The 15,525-nt window shown below is 42.0% G+C and overlaps 1 protein-coding gene across 4 annotated transcripts in view; it reads right to left on the bottom strand.

The window, feature by feature from the left end:
- The window catches only part of CUX1 (cut like homeobox 1), a 269,114-nt gene that overhangs the window by 219,420 nt on the left and 34,169 nt on the right, over positions 1-15,525 (bottom strand). The gene's annotated exons all lie outside the window — the stretch shown is intronic.

Raw genomic sequence — 15,525 nt, 5'->3', positions numbered from 1 at the left:
TCTCTGTTTCCTTCCCCAAAACTATCTTTTTTTTTTCATCATCTGATAATGCCAGATTATCTTCCAACAGCTTCTACTAGGCTGAAGTACAGGCTCAGCCTACAGAGCGATGCCCAGCTCCACCCAAGTGTGTTATCCCCATCCCAGTTTCTTTACTCAGTGCTGTGCTTCCAAATGTCACCATTAATAGATTGAACGGGTCACTTCTCAGCCCATAAACCAACAACACTCAATCTTCCATGTCAGTTTATTCCTTTTCTGCAGTACTTCCACATAACATGAAAAAAACAAAGGCAAAGCTCAGCTGTGTACATCATTCCCCAGGTCACTTGGAGTTATAACCAAGAATCTGTAAAAGGAATTTGGCACTGTTTTCCTCCATTATTTATTTGAAAGGAGAAAAACCTGGCTATGTGAATGAAGCTCATGAAAAGCAAGAACAACACAAGGCAGATCTCCTCTGCAGCTATCTTCATCACATCACTCTGCCAACATGCCTCTGACCCTGAGATTCTTCACCAGAAAAACTGCTGCACCACTGGCATTTGTTCATAACCCAATAACCTGTAATGGAATAGAGTGAGAAGCCAAGCCTGGAACCTCCTGTGGGGTCTGATTCCAGATCCTCAACAGTCAATCAAGTCACTGACCAAGGCTACCACCTTGCTACCACCACACACAAAGACCATAGTAAAAGTAAAGCGGATTTGGTTACTACGAAATGGTTAGCATAAAAACGTACTGGGCATTGGATCATACATGTTTCCCAGTGGAAATGGGCACCCAGTATGGGGAAGCAAAATGGGAAAACCAAAGATTTGCCTCTTCCTATTTGTGCAGAGGTGTTAGAAATAGCAGCAGGTAGCCACAGGAAAAAAAAGGCCTTCTGCAGTTTCCAACTCAAAAGGATCAATACTTTCCCCCTCTTTAGGTTTATTACCACAAAACTAAGAGGTTTTTTAATTTATTTATTTTAATATATGGACCATGTTATCTTAATCCTTGGAAATAAGCTCAATATGACAAACGGATTTGAAGCTAGGCGGCACACTGGAGCCAGTGACCTAAATATTGTCACTGTAATGCTTAAAAAACCCTCTACATCTGACTTGGAGTTAAAAAACAGGGCAATATGTCCACCAGATCTTGGTTTGGAATTCTGTAACATATGTGAAATCTATTGCAGAAAAGTGGGAAATACTTAACAGTTGGATAAACCACATTTGAAATTCATCCCAGCTAAGTTTATGCAAGAAAAAAGAGCAACAGAAACCAATGTGGTTAAGCAGTACTATAAAGAGCAATATAACGGCTAAGCAGAAGGCTTTTAAAAAATATAAACAATCTGGTACGGCCAGCAACTTGGAAAACTATATTTAAAAAGGAAGCACACATTTAAAGCAAAGCAAAGCAAACACAAATCATGAAGTAAGGAGGAATTTCAGTAGACCAAAGAATCGAACGCTTTCTTTTAGAATACAGGGTGCTGGCGAGCAACTTTGCAAGTGGAAAAATTGACTTTTAAAGACCTACACTTCCTCGTTTACAGACAAGAAAGAAGAACTGACTGAAAAGAAATCCTGTTTCATACTAGCACATATTTAGTGCTATTATGAAGAGAAGAGGCAAGTAGCAAGTGATGAATAACCATTTCGCCCCCACTGCTCAATTGATACTAGTGCCACAACACATTTACTACAAGCACCTTCCCATTGCTTTCAGAATTCCAGCTGGGACAGGTCTAATAATTTCTTACCGTGTAACACTTCCTTACGTGACATCTCAGGTACAGACATCACCAAGGAGAAATGCCAGCATACAACTACACTGCACTCTTTGGCACAGGGGGCTGAAGCCCACAGGCTCAAGATCGTGCCTTAGCATTTATGAACAACGGATACAGTAAGTTGAATTCCAGCTGAGGAACTGCAGACACCCAGCCCCATAAACAAGATCTGATGTAAACTGAGACACTAAAATCCTCAAGCTATGCTGTGGTTAATAAACCCCAAATCAAAACTATATGGAAAATTTTCTTCCTCACTTCATCTCAACCATTTTCAATGCAAGTTTCATTTACTTAAACCTAATAACAGATACAGGATTACAACCCACAGGCATTAACGGCAGATTTTTCAGACTTTTGAGACTTAATCTCATGAGATATCCCAATTTTTGTAAGAATTCAATGTGGCCAATGCATCATTTCTGCAAGCAAGCACTTATTAAAGAGTAAATACCATTAGCTTTGAGGTTTCAAACCAGAGTACACTCAAATGTTGCAACCGCTCTCTAAGTAGATCTTTACTAAAAGGAGATGTAATACTATACAGAGAGAAATGTAGTAGAGAATCCTTTAGGGTGTAACAAAAATAGGAGACCATGTCCCCAGATCATTCCCCACACCTTTAAAATCAAAAAGACCCCAATGAAAAGCAAGCAGAAGCCATGGCTCAAAGGCACTGCAGTGCTGACCTAACTACAGAGAGGATTCAAAGCCTGGAAGCTTTAGTTCCACTGATTCAACAGCAGCTAATAAACTTTCTGGCCAAAAATAGCCACCATTCAATCGCCCCTGCAAAAGTGAGTCACTACTTGGAGGACATTTTGAGAGAGAACAAGCAGGAGGATTATCTTGCCCCTTGCCCCAAAGTCCCATTGATTTTGGGCAGACACAGTTCACACTGCTTAAGCCATAGATAACTAAAGAACTCTCTCCAGGGTTTCTGCTTTGACCCATTTCAACAACGTTATTGAGGGTGGGAGGGAGGCAGTGGGAAGAGAGGAGAAAAGAAGGGCTTATGCTCTGAAGTGCAGGAGTCATTAAAAGCAATCCTTAGAAAACAAACATTAAAAGGTTTCTTCCATGTAGTACATATATATAAAAATATCTAACACTAGAGGGGTCAATCTGCTATCCACCATCAACTTGAACTGCATTTGGCTTCCTTTAATGCCAGTATTTCCAGCCTCTTTCAGGCTCCCCAGGAACCATCCCTGTTCCTCCTGCTTCTGTCACCCCATGCCACAGCTGTGCAGGGAGCTACAATGGGAATCCCAGCCTCCTGCGAAAAACATATCCCACCTTTCCCCTCTTAAATTCTGTTGCACTGAATCAGTTCCCTGGTCAGCCCCACTCTGTGGCTACACAGTGTTGTACCATTACAAAAGAGAGGTGGGAAACACAGCTGGAGCGAGGCGAAATGATGGAATCCTCCTTTTTGGCATCACCCTGCTATTTAGGTTGACCTCAAGTAATTCCGAAACTCCAGCCTCCCTTCAGGCAGGTTCCAAGGTTGTTTTCTTTCACGGCTGACATGTCTTCCCTTACAAGATGCATACCTTGATAATCCCCTAGCCAGCACGTCTGCACCACTGACAATGGTCTGGTTTAGCACACTGAAGCCCCCCTTCCCTTTTTGTAACAGGAAGCACCAACCCAGCCCTTTCTGCCACCAGAGCTCTCCAAGAAGTACTCACTTGGGAAAATTATTCTAGACAGAAATTGGGCTTTTTTAGACATTTATGAAGTCTTTGTTCCCCCATCCAAACCGTGGAAGGAAACTACACCGGTATTTCAGGACACAAGAAACCAAAACACTTCAGCATCCCAATCCCCCTAAAAGCTGCTCTAACATAATATATCCCAATTTGTAATCTCTGCTTAGACCCAGCATTCCTATGTTTCACATGGGGAAGTTATACAAAGCTTTAATAATCATCCACAAGTGATGGAACCATACCCCAAAATTTGGTTATTCTCCCATTTTACAGTGGTTAATCCCTGCTTACCCTGGAGCAAGAAACATGTATCATATCTTTATGACGCACTGATTTTTTTCTGGTAGACTCCTATTCCTGGACGCAATGCCCAGGCTATGCCTTGACAGCCTTAAGCATGGCTGCAGATGTTAACAGCACGTTTTCACCATAAACCTCAATTTACTTATTACAAGGACTGACACAAATTACAACTGCACGTAGATCAGGAGTCTTTTACCAGTAAATGTAGTAACCATTTCCCCTGAACTGTTGCTTCTGTGTTTTTCAGGTATTTCCCTTTATCATCATTTCAGTCAGTTACACAGTCTACATGCTAATGTGCAACTGAAAGTTTTCAGTAGTCTCGGTTTTGTTTTCAGCCTCTCAGGACTGCGTTGTTGGATCTATCAAAGCTAATGAATCAGTTCCATTACAGAAGAATTTCTTGGTGCACTGATGACACCAACGTATCAGTGTCGGGCACAACTCCGCATACACACAGCCTACTTGCTTTGAGGGAATTTTGCACTTCCCTAACTGGTACATAAGGCACTGGACCCTTCCATCTTTAACACCCCCCAGTTCTCACCTGTGCAGAAGCCTATGTGCTGATCACACAAGTACTGCAGAAATGACAAACTGCTTGGCCAGCTTGATGTGTTTCTCTGGGAAAACAAAGAGGCGCTGTGCTCCCCCGGCAAAGCTCTGCATTATGACCACAAAGCAGACACCGGGAATTTCTTTTTGACTGCACAAAGCCAGCCCCAATTCCAATCAGAAAGTGCTCAGAAAGGTAAAACGTTGCAAGAATGCAACCATGGAAGAAGTTTCTTTCCTGTAAAATGAGCTTGTCTCTGCCTCGCTGTAAAGCCCCTTTTTAACACAAGTGAAAGGGATGATGAGAAGTCCAAGGAGAGACCAACACCTCACGAGCATCATCCCCTGGCCTTACACATCAGCAGGAAATGATGAACAAACAACAATGCGAAGACCAGAACTCCTGTATTTTACACTTCTGGAAGTAAAAAACCCCAAACCCGTAAGCATTAAACAAAACCCATTTCTTAAGAAGCATTTTGCCATTTGGCAAACCAATGTAGCAACCTCTCACACACAGAATTAGCTAGGAAATTTCAATAAACACGTCTTATTTCCGCATACTGAAGTAATTTGACTCTCGAGTAAGTTTTGAAACAGGCTTTAACTGGAACAAATTCTGACCTCTGTGCAAGGCTTCTGGACAGAGTCAACGTGTGTGGTGGCCACCGCAAAGAGGGAACAAAGCCGGAGGTGCTGATGTAGCTGTCAATAAGATACCTTAACTAAGGGGCTCTTAAAGAAACAGAAGGAAAACATTAAAACACAAAGCCTGCCGTGGCTTTGTCTGCTCACAGTAACACCAGCCAATACAACAAATGTAGGGAAAGCCTATCAAGAAATCTCACAAGAGGGGAAAGCTAGTGCTGGCTTTTCTAAAGGAGCTCCTACCCGTACAAACCAGCTGCATAAATATCCACACCAGCAACAAATGCACTCTGAAAAGACTGCCAGTGCCACAGCCAACACAATTATGTCTGTGTGTTCTTCTACACCTTGAAAATGCAAAGAATGGAGGTCCCTTCCAATCTCTAACATACTGTGATACTGTCCAGAGCTATAAGGACCTTAATGCCAAAGGTCTGTGTTTAACAAGCTTTTCCTCTCACTCAGGGCAACAATGAAACATTGCCCATTCCTTCCAAAAGGAGGTTTTCATCTTCCAGCATTATCTGCTCCCTCTCCCCACTCCCAGGGCTGAAGAACACCTTCACAAGTCCCAGGTCCAACCAGCAGTGCCCTGGCTGGTTCTCCACCGTGCTGATGTGCTCTGACTTCCCTGCAGAAACCAGGGTCAGGTTTCACTCCCAGCGTCCTCAACCCTAACCCAAACACTTCTCGCCTCCACCTTGCATTCCTTAGCCTCTGCACCAGACTGTTAGTCATCCCTGTTCCCACCACGTCTGCTCTCTCCTCAGTGCAGCAAGCATTTGCCTCAAGTGCTGGACAGGCTAAAAACCAGACCCAAGCAGCCACGTCTCTAAGGCCACTCCTCTCCAAGCCTTCCTTAAAGGTCCTCTCACACAGATGCTCTACTACCAACACTGTCCTTACAGTGCTGTGAGACCACCAGCTTTCCATTCCCTCACACAAAGACCTCATAGTTTGGTTTTCACACCTGGCACATACACACTGACAGCAAACCTACTGCATCAGTTACTTAACACTCCGCTGGGGTTTGTATTTCAGTTATTACACTTTTAAAGGGCATAAATCTCCTAAAAAGTGTTTGCTGGGGAGAGGGCTCCCTTATTTCGGGAAGCACAGCACGTCCACAACAAGGCTGCTGCAGCTCCCACCCCAGCGGGGCTCTGCTCACAGCTCCACTGACTTCCCACACATTAATTTTCACACTCTTCCACTTAAAAGCAAGAGTTCAAACTAGTTGCTTCAATAGCTACCACAGAAAAGGCCAAAACGTAATGAGTTCATTTAAAACACTGCTGCAGTGAGGCTTCCCAGAAGGGAGGATTGCAGGCAGATAGCAAGTGTGCAGCGAGAAGCAGCAAGTGTTGCTCTGACTTGGAGCAATCTGCTCACTCATCGTCTCCCAGCCACATTACAAGCGTGGAAGCTCCTGCTTCCCTGCCCTATGCAGCTGATGGCTTTCTACATGATAAAATCAAGTTAGCTAATCACATACATGCTGGTTAATTACCTGAAAGGAAAATAAATGCCTCAGTTTAACGTTTGTGACTTTCGTAGCAGCTACAGGGCAGAGGGGAACCAAACTACATTTTCTTCTGCCAAGTAATATCAATTATGGGAAACCAAAGGAAACCCACTGTTGCTTGCAAAGACTCTGCCTAGGCAAGACACAAAGTAAAATACATCTGCTTGACCTATCTCCTTAGCTGATCAGCAGCTGACCGAGATGCAGCGCCAGCAGCCATACTCACCATAGCTCTTACCACATAAAGCAGAAAAATTACCCCTTAAGTGGCAACCAAGAACACAATAACCACACCATCAAGATCACAGCGTGTTGGGTCCCACTCAGCTCCCCTCTGCTTCCACTGTGGCAGGAGATGCCTACTCTCTTCCCCTTCTCAGCCCTCCCAACAGCGACTGGAATAGCTGCATATGGGAAGGACAATGAGGCAACAACAATGGTCTAAATCACGTTTGTGACACCAACAAACCCTTTGGTTTTAACAAGGAGATGCACAGCAACCATGTCCTGTAACACGTTTCTGTAGACCATTTCAAGTAGAGCTTTGGCCCTTAAATAAAACAAAACAACAACAACACAGGCAATTAACTAATGAGTAATTACAAACTACTTAGTGCGCTATTCTTATCATTTGTTTCAAGGCATTACTGCAGCAGCCATGGTGTTCAGGTGGAAAGGGATTATACTGCCGTTTTGTAACTAAACACCGCCACTAACTTCAGCTAATGCCTTACTACCAAGTAAGATCAGATTCATGAGTTACATTAAATAATCCCTTTCACCACAGATCAAAGTAAAATGGAGTCTTAAAAGAGTGGCTTAAATAACAAAAAGTTCGACCCTTTAACATGAGCTCTGTTACATCATTTGAAGTATTTAGTTACTCCCCTTTTGAGCCTCAGCTTTGCTGGTAAATGAAGCATATCCGGGCTTTAAACAAGATACATACTCTAACACAGACCAGGATTTATAACTTGCTATGCGTGTTACCACAAATAAATCAATAATATATATACACGCCCAGTCTTGTTTCAGTGTGAGTTCTGGGAACTTACTGCTTAAAAACTAATAAACTCAAGCTTTTGTGATGTGTTTTTATTCTAAATGAAAATGAACTCGTTGCTCGCGTGTTATTTCACTTTAACCAACCCCTGAGTACAGTGCCACCTAGAACAAAACTTCACAGTTATCCTTCCTCTGACAACACACATTATTCAGTTCATTTTTAAGGGGTTTTAAACATGGTTAACCATTACAGACAGACCAAGTGTCCACCCTGAAGTCCATCACAACCACCACTCATTAATCCTTCAGTCTCCAAAGGCAATCACCAATCTGAAAGCCACTTAAGCCGTTTCCTAACATTTGGATATAAAATATTTACCAAAAAAAGTAGAAATACATACTGAAAAAGCAACCTGGAAATACTTTTAAAACCACATTCCAACTAAGTCATTCCTTGAGGGCCAGGAAAAAATTACTGTGGACTTTAACACAACACCTCTTGTTCCCTTCCCATGTTTGTTGGGCGTTGCAGAAGTGGTACAATAGATGGATAATCTATCCAACCATGACGAATACAGTTTGGAAAGATGGGGCTAGTCTTAACGTGGAATTTCTTGTTGTTAGTTTAAAATCCTGACCAACAGGCATGTGCACTAGGGAAATCCTACAAAATACACTTTCAAGGAAAGTGTTGTTCAATGACACCCCTCCAGCAGGCTTCCCCTTCCCCTTTTACTGCTGATCAAGGCGCACATTTAGAGGTACCTGCTCCACCATGCAGGTGTGCAGCCGAGGGGCATCAGAGGGGGCATCAGCCAAGGCACAGGACAGGGACCACAGCCTTTGGCAGGGGAAGCTGGACGGGGAACTTGCATTAAGGAATAAAGTAATAACAAAAACAAGATCAGAAGAAATGTGCTGGCAAATGGAATTGTTGTTTGATAAACAATTTAAGCAGGAAGAGTATTTGGCAGAGTGTTTTCAGAGAACGGTCCTTGACTCCTGACTAACATGCTTCCTCCCTTGGTCTGAGTTTGTTGACTTTCTGGGCATGCTGTAAGGTTTATGCATTTTCCCATGATGGGAAAAATACAGCTTTCCTGAGAATTGCCTGTGAATGCAATTGGGGGATGTTTTCTAAAAAGTTATAGATATAAATAGGAAACAAGAAAGCAACATTCTCTTTATTTAGGTTTTTTGCTACTATTAACATCCCATTTAGGCCTCTTTCAGATCTAAATCCCAAATACTGACTCAGCTTGGCATGGCAACACACAACAGTATAAATGTATGTCTGGTCTAATACCAAGAGCAAGCATGACATATTTTGGACACTTAAAGAGAAGAGCAGATTTTGAAGTCTTTCAGAAAGTCTTCATAGGTTTCAATATTTTACCTGGACAATGTTCAGCACAAGTACCACACTTCACACCGAGCTGAAATCAGGATGCAGAGGAATGCAGGATGCCTTTCCTAGCTAGGTGATTCCCAACAACATATTGTGGTACTTAGTTAAGCTCATTTTCTGTGACATGAAAAGGAAAATAGCAGAATTGACTCATGAAGTAAAATTAGCTGATGTACAGTCACAAGGAGGCTGGCTTGGAGGTGACACCACGCAGAGCAGCACAGAACAAAAAATAACATGCTTCATGTTAGTCATGTTGCAAGCTAGTTTAGAACCAGAAATACTATTGTACACTGTTCTTAACATGGATCCACACATTTAAATCAGCATTTCTATTAGCATACTTTGAATTGTATAGCAGGAATTATTATAAAGGCTTTCTAGAAATCATGCATTAACAAAGGAATACATAAAATACTTTAAATACTGCAAATCTGGCATATAGAAGCAGCACAGGCAGCAAACTCCAGCCAGCCAACATCTACTCACTCCATGAACACATCTAAGGTACAAAATCCAGCCAAAATCATTTTTTAACCATAAAACCCTTTGGTAGTAATTTACAGAATTCCCCCACTATTCGCAGTGACAAATCACACTAACATGAAAACAACAGCTTTAGCTGCAGTGGCACTGTCAACCTTGCTATGATACACTGTCACTAAAAAGCCCTTAATTTTGGCTATCAAATACAATTTCAATTTCTTGCACTTTAGGGCAGTAAAAACAATGCTGTGCAGACCCTGCGCTTCTCATCCCTCAGCTGTCTCAATCAATGCTGTCTGTCTGTTAGTTCAGTTTTACAAGCCGATAGAACACAATACTCCATTCCCTCCCCACACACAGAAAGAAACTCCACACAGGCAGTTATCTAAGATACAGTAATGTCTGCTTCCTGGCAATCTGGGGAGGTAGATGGTGTAACTAGGGATGAAGTGATGTTTTTACCAAGAGATCGCTTACATTTGTACCTCTTCAGGCCACTCTGTCATACAGGGATTTTCAGCCCATATATATGCACACTTACATGTCTCCTATACGAAAACCGAAATAAAGAGCAACACTCTCCAACAGAGCAGGACTATCTCCCCTCTGCTTTGCTATGGCTGAAAACAAGTCCAAAGTCATTCAAGTCCTTTAGGAAGGAAAGTCAGGTCCTCATGAATAATTTCCAATCTATATTATGTACTTAATGAGTATCACATTTCTAAACCAAAACCAGCACTCAGATCTGTGACCCAGTGCAGGAAGCTGAAGGTTTTCAGTGAACAGTGTGAAGCTGCTATCACCATTCTCCATCCCCATGCGCTTTTCAGACAAACCACAAGTAAACAGCTGGATTACCTCTGAGCTGCTCTCAAGATTCATTGCCTCTAGTATCTCCATCCTTTATCTACACACTCTTGAAGAATAGCCAAATTTTAGCTTTCATATATGCAGATGAGAGCACTGGACACTCTCGTTCACATGCCAGAAAGCACTTCTGTTGAGAAAACCCATGAAATACTATGAAGCCCTAAGCTTGACAATATAAAAGCTTAATCCAAAAATGCCTCTTTTGAGATGACACAACATACTACACATGGTATCAACAACAGAAGTTTCACTTTGAGACTGGTCTTCTTTCCCTCTCAGTTTAGATCCTTCACCAAAAAAAGAAGGGAAAAAAGTTACAGTTCAAGAGCATCTATATTTAAAAGAAATACATTTCTGGTAGGAACTGAATATGTAGCTACTAAATTTACTGCCGACGAAACAAGTGGACAAATATAAAGCCCAACAAAACCATGGAATTATCAGACCACCAGAGCTGGGGTCTGGCAGCATATCTGGCTGGTAAGTACAAAAGGATAATCTGAATGCAACAAGAACTCTTCTACACAAGGACATCTATCTGCTTCAACAGCATCATCACAGAGAGCCTAATTTCAGTATTTCAGTATACAAGACATTCAGTTGAAGCTTGGTTATTTTTTCAGCTACTGCTTTTCACTTAATTTCAGCTAAACCTTATTTCTACAACCCTAGAAGCAAAGGTCAAGCCCTGCTAAACCCACCACAGGCTTAAATTGCTTTCCTGACTCTCCACTTCTTTCACATCACTCAGGAAAAAGACATTAGAATATGATCCTGCCTTCCCACAGTTCTTGCAGAGACCAGAATAAAAGTGGAGGAAGGGTTTTGTTGCTTATTGGGTGTTTCTTCTTTATCCTGATCCTTCTTTGGGTTTTTCTGTTGTTGGTCCCATTCCGCAAACTGTCTTGCCCACCCAGTCTTGAGGACAACCGGTTGGCTGCACCAGCTAAACAACAAACAAGCCACCTTTGCTAAACATGCTGCACCAAGTGCTATGTTTACTAACACAGCCTTGACCCTTACTGCTACAACACTCAAACACTTCCTTGGCTTTCATGTGCCAGGGCAGGCAGTTAAACCCTGGGAAGTTTCACCAAGGTTCCTCCTTGAAATGGTGCCATTCGCTTGGCTGCCTGATGTTGCAACATCCCAGTTGCATCCCCTCATCCACATGGGGATGAGGCGGAGGTGAAGCACGGTGGGAGAAAGCCTGCACTGCTGCAGCCAGAAGCAGGGCTTCAGGCTCCAGTGCAACACATCCCAACATTCATGGTAACATTACATTCTGTTAGACGAGGATCATTTGGAAAGGGACTGCACAATACTGTTTGATGCAGCACTGCAAATTAAGCATTATCGGTAAGTCCTCAGCATTATTTCCCACAACGTCTCTGGTTATTTTAGCTACATGACAATAAATCAATCTTTAATTTTTGTGCTTCATGCGCAGCAATATCCAGGGTTCTGCAGCTGCAGCTGAAAACATCTCAGGAGGCCTTGCCAACGTTTCCTCGATCTCTCTCGGTACCCAGCAGGACACACGCTTTAGAGTTTAACTTGTACAGCTCTTCTGGGGAATGAACTCTGAAACGATGAGAAACATTTGGGGAAAAGCAATGCATGTTCCAACATTTACTTTTTCGGGGCAGCAGCATTAAAGAAGTGACAAGACAAAACAACCACCTACACACACTTCCTGATCTTTGTGTAAAACCTCACTTGATTCCTTTCTGTCTCTTTCAGATTCATGCTCTGTATTTTAGACATTTCTAGAAAGATGCATCATGCTCTAGAAAACTGTCCAGAATCAAACAGGAGAAGGACCTACACTATAAAGTTAGGAATCACACTTTGGAAGAGGAATAGTTTCTTCTGTGTTTCTGCCTAAACACTAATAGGGATAGCAAAAATAACCAGCAATTAAACCAGAAATAAACTCAGAACACAGACTGTTCCTTGCCCTTCTGTTCACAGGGACTACAACAGTCCTGCACTGCCTTGTCACATTCCCTTCATTACCACATGTAGAAGCTATATACAGAAATGATGCTGAATGGTTTTTCTTCTTTGGATACTCCTGCCGTTTATCTCAATCTTTCCTTTAATCCAGCCCTTTGTGGGCTAGGAACAAGCCTACTTCTGCATTTTAATATCATCTATACACATCAGTCCACGTTCAGCCTCAAAAACCTTTATACAGAGTGCCCTAAATATTCAGCCCCAAAAGAATGACAAAATTACACATTACTTCTGTCATTATATGTGTTCCTTACCATATATCTAAGGTAAGCAGAATGCTATCTACATAATGGATTCAGCCCTAGAGTAAGTCTGGACTGCCGAGGTTGGTGAACCTGAGGTAACACTCCATCACTTATTTACTGCATCTCTAAAGCATTTCAGATTCTAAGCTGAATATATATTTCACACAGTACCCAAACTTTTAAATATCCACAGGAAGATTTCATTTTTATGGGCAATAAACATTAAATCTAAAGGACTGGAACATAAAAAGTGTTTTAATACCATATAAATCACCTTTCCCTAGACAGAATAAATCTCTGAAGGTTTTAAGAACGGCAATATAAATTTTTATGGCAAATTATCTACACAGGAATTACTTGCACAAGATGCACTTTCACTTCTCTCTCTCATTTGCATAGTGCTGACAATCTTTTCAGTCACAACATTCAATCCAATTTGGAGAGTCCAGAACACAATGCACAAAAATGGGACACTAAGAGCTAGGTGGTTCCTCCCCTTTCTCAACATTTTTCTGACTGCTGCTCTATCAGATACAGAAGTTGGCTTCGCAGAGGTAACAGCGTCAATATATAAAAATTAAGGCTCAAATGAATAGCTACATCCTCTTTCAAAAGGATTTGACAGTTTTTCCAACACAGAAGCCCTGCTACTAGCCCTGACAACTAAGAGGAGCTCACTTCATGCTGCCAGCAAGAGTCCTCTAAAGCAAAGAGGAACAACAGTTACTAACTGGGAGGGCTTGAATTGAGGAGCAACAGCCAAAATTGTTCTTTGGGATGCTCAGAAGGGACACTTACTGCAAAGATGGCACAGCACCGAGAGGTCATGACAGGGGAGATCTCCACCTGCAGGGATTCACTCCCAATGCTCTGTTAGGACAAAGCCACAGCTGAGACACAGCATGGGTGACAGTCCCTTTTTCAAGCAGCACACTAAGCTAGAGGCGTCTAGGCCATTTGGAGGCATCTAAAGGATCCTTCCTTCAGAAGGAGACTGCCTGTAACGAAACAACCCCCTCAGTCAGATTCTAAAAGGCACTTCCAACTAAACAGTTAATAACCACAGAAGGTGAGAAGCTGATTATTACCCATGAAACAATAAGCAACCACTCGTCGGAGCTTCTGTCCCAGCCTGTCGGCATAAATACTTCCTCATAACTAAAGCAGAAACATGCACAAGATGTGTAATTCCCGAGTCTCCAAAGCACACACATCCTCAAAGGACAGGCACCGTAGAGGTGTGGTGTACCAACTGTTACCAAAAATACTTTGGTTTATTCACTGTTTCATTACAGCGAAAAAGTGCTGACAAGGATTCTCCTAGAAAAGGCCAGAATTAGTTCTTGGAAAACCTCCTGTTGCCGTGGAGTCGGGTCTGAAACGTGCTCAGTGCTTCGCCGAATCCTCCCCTCGAGGGAAATCAAGAGTAAATATGAAATTAAAGCACCTGAAGAACAGCAAAGTCCCAAGGAAAAATAACAAGTAGGAAGACTGCAAGAAGAGCTAAGAATAGCGCTGCATTATTCCCAACATATATTTCCCTTAGAAAATATTTTCAGGACTTCTGTACTACCAAATCAAATTAAGATAACACAGCAGAGGAAGAAACACAAGTCGGTTCCCAGACGGTTTCCTATGCTTCAAAGGTATTTACTTAATAAGTGCCATGTATGGATAAAATGAGATCATCAACTACTCATAAGATGGTTCTCCAAATTTTTAATGAAATCTTGCACTGTATGATTTAAAGAGTGATCATTTGTGCACGCTGACTGCAGGAAGCACATGCAGCAGGCTCCATTGCCAGAACGCCCCAAGACACTGGAGGGTTTAGGATTACCATTGGAGAAGGGGAGGGAAAAGTCCATTGAAATAGATGAAAGTTGGTGACTTGCAAAATTAAAAATCACAGAGTCATTTCCAAGACACGGTTCTGGCCAATGAAATGAGGTATTTGCTTTCTATCTGATGAAGGAGTGAAGTGACATAAAGCTTTCTTCCATAGATTTCACAAGCTTTTATTACTTTCCTGAATTATCTTTGAATCTAGAAGATGGAACATTATTTTCTTTTGAAATACCAGCTTGTTGCTAGTCTTCCCACTTGTACAATCCACAAAACCTATTAACATTTTCAGTAATTAATGCTAATACTTGAGAAAAAAAGCCATTGTGTTAAGAAATGCTTTAACAAGATCAAGAAAGAAAACAAGTGCTTCTCAGACTGTACATAATTTATTTGGCTACATGACTTTTTTATTATCCTCCAACAGAAAACCAAGCAGGGACTACATGTCATTGTGTTCCACACTCATCTTCATTCTTCTCTTTTCCCTCTTTCCTTAACAATACTGTGCAGATTTTACAGAAACATTTATTTGCCTTCATGACAGAAAACACTTTTATGGACCATCTCCTCTCTGAACTCCCCTTCTGGGGGGAAAATGCTTTTGGGCTTTTCTCTGCCCACAGTCTTCAGCAGTTTGGTAGACTGGAGCCGTCTTGGATTCTTCTTTTTATCACTTTGAATCTAGGCTTATTTTTCATGATTGGGCCCCTGCAATAAGATGAGTTTCAAACGTTCCAGAATCACAGATATTGCTGCTTAAGACCTGCAGTGACACAGCTTTGCAAAGGGGTATTAAGACTGGCCCACCAGGCTCCAGATGACACAGGAGCATCATTCTCCGTATGGTGGGAGCAAGAACCAGGACTTCCCTTTAAGACAGGCTGATGAACTTTGTAATGCTGGAACCAGCACATACCAAACTGGAAAGTTTGAGTCAAGCTGTGGCTCTTTTCCCAAACAGAACATGAAAGAATATTCAGCCCTAACTTCGGAGCAGCCTAATTCTGCATTTTATAGGACATTTATCTATGAATCAGCAGATCACAGACTTGAAGGCCAGACATTCTTCCCACTGCAGTCTTTACTCACTCCATCAGGAGAGCCAAGAAAGA

Source organism: Psittacula echo, assembly GCF_963264785.1.
Source record: "Psittacula echo genome assembly, chromosome: 15".
Taxonomy (NCBI): Eukaryota; Metazoa; Chordata; class Aves; order Psittaciformes; family Psittacidae; genus Psittacula; species Psittacula echo.
This window is presented reverse-complemented; position numbering and strand designations above follow the sequence as displayed.